Source organism: Lathamus discolor, chromosome 6 (genome assembly GCF_037157495.1).
Source record: "Lathamus discolor isolate bLatDis1 chromosome 6, bLatDis1.hap1, whole genome shotgun sequence".
Lineage (NCBI taxonomy): Eukaryota > Metazoa > Chordata > Aves > Psittaciformes > Psittacidae > Lathamus > Lathamus discolor.
In genome coordinates this window covers 70,696,263-70,703,155 of record NC_088889.1, presented here as the reverse complement: position 1 = coordinate 70,703,155, position 6,893 = coordinate 70,696,263, and the positions used below count along the sequence as shown (strand labels likewise).

The following is a 6,893-nucleotide window of genomic DNA, read 5'->3' as shown; positions in this document are numbered from 1 at the left end:
CTGTGTTTGCAAATAAGCAGAATAAGCTGTTACATTTTTTGAAATCTCCTTGTGAAAGATCCCAGTGATACATTTACTTTATGCACGTATGCAATAAACACATTATGAACAATAGTAATTCTAAATTAAGCAACTCGTTTCTATGTAATACTGATTTGCTTCAAAAATCAGCTTCCAATCATTCTGCCTCACTTGGTTATAAGATTTTGGGAGGATAATGGCTTATTGCAGTCACAGAAGTATTATATTGTTTGGGTTACAGCCTGTGCATGGGTATGGATTTAGTCAAATTGCTCTGTATCGCATGTGAATAGGTTTGGTTTATAACTGATTTATATGGATTTATCTCAGATCAGTTATTGAATTAACTGAATCCGTGAAAGTTGTATTACTTTTAACTACATCAATTTAAAAAATAACCTGAATTTAACTGGTGCACCATGCTTATGTAGACAAGGCCTAGGAAGAGGAAAATTAACTTTTCTTCTACCCTTCTTTGAGCTTTGGTTTTACCTCACTTTCACCTACTCTTCTGTCCATGAAGGATGATTTCAAAGAGGTCATGGAGCCATAGAGTAAAAGAGATGAGAATCAGTCTATTTTCTACACGACTTTTTTCTTACTGTTGTTTTTAGTGCTAAAAACAATTGGCTGGTTACTGGTTAGTCACTGCATACTTTTGTGTCACTGCCATTCCATTTCTGTCCTGCTGCAACATGGGGATATCTGTAAGCTTGTCCCAGGTTCAGATATAGCATTTTCCTCCTTCTTAGTAGATGGTGCAGCACTGTGCTTTTGACTTTCAGCCTGGGAACGATGCTGATAACACCGATGTTTTTAGGTTTTTTGCTGAATAATGTTTACTCTGACCAAGGACTTTGTGAGCCTCATGCTCTGCCAGGGAGGAGGGGAAGCCGGGAGGAAGCAGAGACAGGACACCTGTCCCAAACTAGCCAAAAAGGTATTTTATACCACAGCACATCACGCCCAGTATATAAACTGGTGGCAGTTACCTGGAAGGGTGAGACCACTGCTCGGGTTGGGCTGGGTATCGGTCAGAGAGTGGTGAGTTTTCTCTTCCCTTGTTATTTCCCTTATCATTATTATTATTGGTGCTAGCAGCAGTGCTTTTGTTGTACCTTAGTTACTGGACTGTTCTTATCTCAACCCATGGGAGTTACATTGTTTTGATTCTCCTCCCATCCTTCTGGGAGTGGGAGTAGGAAGAGGGGGAGTGAGCAAACGACTGCATGGTTCTGGGTTACCAACTTAAACCACGACAAAGCTCTTGATGCTCCTCACAGAATCCAGACTACTGGGAGACAAACCAGAGGAAAGCAGTAAAAACAAAAAGAGTACTGGAAAGAAATATCTTTGAGCAAAGACTGAATGAGCTGGGACCAGTCCTGTTTAATATCTTTATCAATGCCCTGGGTGGGTGGATCAAGGACACACTGGATAAATTTCCAGATGACACCAAGTTGGCTGGGAGTGTTGATCTGATGAAGGATAGGAAGTCTCTGCAGAGGGATCTGAACAGGCTGGACCAATGTGCTGTGGCCAGCGGTATGAGGTTCAATAAGGCAAAGTGACAGGTCCTGCACTTGAATCACAACCCTATGCAATACTACAGGCCTGGGACAGAGTGGCTGGAAAATTGCTCATGGAAAAGGATGTGGGAGTACTGATTGATGGAGCTGAACATGAGCCAGCTTGTGCCCAGGCACCCAGAAGGCCAAAAGCACCTTGGCCTGTATCAGCAATAGCGTGACCAGCAAGGCCAGGGCCGTGACTGTCCTCCTGTACTGGGCACTGGTGAGGCCACAGCTCAAATCCTGTATTCATTTCTGGGCCCTTCACTACAAGAGAGACATTGAGGTGCTGGAGCGGGTCCAGAGAAGGGCAATTCCTTTTATTTGCTGATGGAAAGGGTGATGTCCCAGGCCTAAACATGCAGCAAGAAAGACTCTGGTTAGAAAAAAAATCGTAAGCCTAAAAAAAGGGAATTACCAGAATAGATTAGCTCAGGGATAGTTCAGCTTCTCCTTCATTAGAAGTCTAAGAACATTGTCCCAAGTCAGGAGCATAGAATATGATACAACACAGAACTTTCTAAACCAATTTTTCTGTTATAGCTATATGCTCAAGGCATTGCTTCTCCCTTATTTATGTTGCACTGGGAAAATGGTTTTCTCCATTCCAAAATGACCAACTTAATGCTCCTGCAGCATTAAGCAGAAGCAAAATCTATTGAAACTTGACTGGGGAAAGAAGAAATAAAAAAGACAACCCCTTTCTTGTCTAGACAAGTAGTCATTATTTGACAGAGAGAGTGCTTGGGTTTGAAATGCACAGTACTATTATCTAAAACTTTAGCTAGGCTGAAAGGTTGCAGAGTGCCTTCTGACTTCACAAATCAGGTACTTCTCATGTCTCTTGAAAGCTTGTTCTTATCACATCTCAGTTCAGTGAATCAAAGCTTTTCCATCCTTCCTTGTTTTCTCCCACTCTAGTGTGATGCTGAACTCAAGCACAAATCCAAAACATTTTTCAGTCAGGAAAGAATCACTAATCTTCAGTATCCCATCCAGTACAGAGTACCTTTTCCTACTGCCAGTGTGGGAGGTAAAATCACCCTTTTTATCTTTTTAAAATTCCTCAGGAGGAAAATGCTATGCCACCATGTATACAGAGACATCCTGTGTTTGCAAGCTAGTTGTCATTTGGAGCTCCATATAAAACACAATATTGATTTTCTTAGATTTACTGTGCCACTCGTACTAAGTAGGAAGATAGCAACTGGCACAATAAAACACAGAGAAGGTTCATGCGTAACTACTGTGCACTATTATGTGCTACCCCTTCTGCAGAAAGGAGGTGGGAGGGGAACAACGATGACTGCTACAGAATCATAGAATCATGGAATGGTTTGGGTTGGAAAGGACCTTAAGATCACCCAGTTCCAACCGCAAATGAATAAAACATAATAAGACAGCTCTCTGATTTCTGTACCAGAAGTTCCCCTCCTGAAACATCCCAACTAATCAGGGGGATAAACATAGAAAACAAAACTTTCTGAGTAATTTAAAATTTAAAGGCTGGAGTATAAAGGAGATACCAAAGTGATATAGTTGGAGGCTGTCAGGTCTGGTAGTATTAATACACATCTTCACAGCAGCCTCCTGATCTAAGTTGTGGGAGCTGTGTGGAGGCAGCCTATCATCACAGCCAAACTCCTACCCCACTTCTCAAGTGAGGAGCTATTGATACTTGCGCAGAGAGCTGAACCCAGCATGATACCTCAGGCCTGGGTTGCTCTGTCAGAGAACAGAAATGCCCCCATAAATCTTTCCTTTAGCCTTTTGTATTCCACAGGGTGTAATGAATTATTAGTAGGCAGCTGAATCTTTATAGTCCAGCAGCAGAGTATCTGGTGATTCATCCATTCAAGCAGGCAGTGTTCAGTCAGTGCTCAAAGTGGGTACAGAGTAGGGCAGTGGTTAGATCAAGCATCAGGGTCTTCTCCTCATGTGGCTGCTGAATCACTGTGTGGCTCTGAGTTTTGCTTTGTGAGCTTTGCCCTTGGTTCTTTCTTCAATCCCTCTGCAAACAGGGACAAAGAGGTAGTTGTGAGCTGAGAGTACTGAAAGCACGACATGCTTTCAGGGAAGTTGAGAATGAGCAAAGGACAGCAAACCCACCAACCTGCACCTCACTTGAAGCTAGTTGCACAGCTACAACCACCTTCATTGAGGATGCAGAAGCCTGCAGATATGCACAACATTATTTTTCCAGCACATTTACCATTGCCGCATGTGCAAACTGGGTGATGAGTGTAACATGGTTAAGGAGTGTAAGTTGGAAGGAAATGTCTTGCTCACTCAAAAGGAGAAGGGTAAGTAATTGCTTTTATTCATTCATTCATTCATTCATTCATTCATTCTGACATGAAGAACCTAATCTGCAAGCTATTGAAAAACTCTCAATTCCACCTTTCACTGGTAGTAGCTGAGGAGACCCTTTTGCTCCCCTTTGTTCCTCTTCTCCAGGTACAAGAAAGCAAGAAGAGAAGGGGAGAAGTGGAGGAAACTATTATGCCCTGCTGCTGTCCATACAGTCTCACGTCCAGTGAGACCTGCAGAGCTCAGCACAGATGAACCAGAACATGTATGAATCCTCCTCATCTGTGCTCACATGTTTTAACTAAACCATGGTGCAACAGAAATTAACCACTGACCTTTGACATTGTTGGGAATAGTAGAGTTTTCCTCTGTGTTTTGTGGAGCAAGGGAAAGCTTTCAGCATTTAATGGCAGAGCATCAAATCTCCAGTGTTGAGGTGTGACCTTAGTATTCAAGTTCCTGGCAGCCGTGGGGTAATGGTTGGACTTGATGGTCTTAAAGGTCTTTTCTAACCTAGCTGATTCTATGATTTTGTGATTCTTGAATATTCAAGCAATAAAATTTCAGGGTGCTTCACTGGATATAATAGGGAAGACTATTATTGGTTTTAGGCACAACAGTATCAAATTTAATGATGTCCTGCATGCTTATCCTCACACATTGAGATTAATGTACCTTTTATTGAGTGTTAATTAAATTCTCAAACAAATAATAGCCTACTAAGGATTTCACAGTTGATTACTAACTGACTTAACCACACTGGTGAACAGAAAGGTAGTAAAAGAGCACAGTCAGGAAAATCACCTTCTCTATGAGCTGTAGGGGGCCCAGGGGATAAACAGATGGGTAGTTTTGGCTGAATTAGGCAGAAGGGAATAGTGAATGCAAAGAGTAATCAATTTATTATAATATTAAGCTTATGTGCCTATATTCAATCCATTCCTGTGGGAAGAGTGTACTGTGAGACTAGGAGTCACCTGTGCTATTCTGGTGTCACAGCAAAAGAGCCAAATACAGCTGCTTCGGTTTGAATCCCTCCCCCCCCCCCATCAGCCCTCCTCAGCTACATTGGAAACATACCGAAGTGAAAGAAAAGCTTTCATGCTGCTATTTATACCCTGCCCACGCAGAGTTAAAAAAAGCATTATACCATTGAGGCTGTCCAGCCACTGTATCGTTTCCAGGTAAAGCTCATTTACAAATACAATACCAAGAATGTTTTCCATTAACAGATAGAAATAATGGAACAGAGGATGGAAAGGATTTGTGTCACTTAGAAAATAATTTCAGGGTGCATTCTCCTCTGTGATCTCAGATTAAATAAGCTCAGGAGCCAAAGTATTTAGCTCAGACGTGCAGTTAACAAGCATTTTTCAAGATACTGCATCAGACTGCAGTGTCTGACAATTAACCACTATCAGTTGAGAAACAGAAATAAGGTTTTTGTCTAGTGAATTAAATGAGGGGCTGAAACAACCGGTTTTATTGCTGTAGTTATGTGAATAATATCAATATGAGCCAGTCAAAGTGAAGGAAATTATCTCTCCATTTTCAATAACCAACTGTACAATGTCCGTGGTTTTTAACATCCAACTCAATCCTGTTTCACTGTTACAACCATGAACTAGATACCAATTGGTTTTAAAAATGAATGTGCTACGATTCAACAATAGCTGCAGGGCACTGAATCAAAACTACTCACATACTTGTGACTCTGTGTCTCTAGTGGCTGGATATTAGAGGATATCAGCTCTAATAATGCACAGCTGATCCAGGATTTGTGGATCCTAACCTTACCTTCATCATCTCTATAATCACATGCTGCACAAAGGCTGTAGTTTAGAAACATGGTAGTTTGACTGTTTTGATGAACTGATAATATATGAAATCTCTGAATGTATCCAGAGAGTATTATAGCTGCATATCAAGGTAAGTAGATCCTCCAGTCTCCATAAAGGAGACCAGTATCTTTTGGGATAGAAAAATCCTCTCCAAACAAACATTTTTCCACTAATAAGGCAGAAAAATTTGTGTTCTTCATGCCAGAAAAGACTTTCAGAACACTAAGTGTGGACCTGAAATTACAGGCTTTTTCCTGCTTTTGAGCACAGCATGTCCATGTGCAATTTCCCCTCAACAGCCCTGTGTCACTTCCTTTAAAATAACAAGTCTGCAGCTGTTCTGTGAAATTCTTCAACCTTTCAGAAACATGAAGGTACAGACTGCTGCTTCTCCCCTCTCTTGGGTGAACCTGCCCCACTCCGCCTCTCCAAATCTCAGCAAGCACTGTAGGACTAAGTCTCCTGCATGCTGCATGAAATAAATTGGATGGGGAAGACTTTATAGCTGCATTTTCTTTTTCTTTTGCAAAGGAATCAGAAAGAATAGCAGCAATGGACAAAATTCAGTTCTGAATCCACCAAAGTTACTCCCCTCATGATGGGACTGAATTTTTCCCCAAACATACTTACTTCTTACTTCACATTCAGTCAGATGTATTATGACTTAACACTCGCATATAAAAATGAATTATTCCTGTTTGACTTTCTGGTAATTCACATAGTCCACACAAGTATAAAGAAAAGAAATCTTACATCCATTTCCATGCTTTCTGTGTGTGGCTCTTTAGCTCCACTCTCTGGTAGTGATTTAAAATCTTGTAAAGACAGGTAATATAATTTCTGATCTAAGTAAGTTGTCACTGTTATATTCCACAAGACAGGGGGTATTTAAGGTTCCTGCATGGTATAGCTGGCTGTCAAACATAATAGATGAAAAGGCCGCATTGATGTTGAATGCTTGTTTGCTCTTGAATTAAGCATGTTTAATATTTTACTTTAATATATCAATTAGACATTATCTCAAGTTATTGAACTCAGCTCTGTTATTTCCAGGATTCTAGGGTTCTTGTGTATTATACTTGCTCTATTTAAGGATAGGAGCATCCTGAAACTTAAGAAGAGATGCCCTTTAAGTATTTCCTTGGCCTGC

At 40.9% G+C, this 6,893-nt stretch overlaps 1 long non-coding RNA gene across 1 annotated transcript in view; it reads left to right on the top strand.

Annotated features, from left to right (window-relative positions):
* The first annotated feature begins 3,811 nt into the window (after positions 1-3,811).
* Positions 3,812-6,893, top strand: part of LOC136017666 (uncharacterized) — a 28,590-nt gene continuing 25,508 nt past the window's right edge. Inside the window, exons 1-2 of the long non-coding RNA XR_010614035.1 lie at positions 3,812-3,895; positions 4,050-4,167. This is a non-coding gene — a long non-coding RNA (uncharacterized LOC136017666). The remainder of the gene's footprint in view (positions 3,896-4,049; positions 4,168-6,893) is intronic.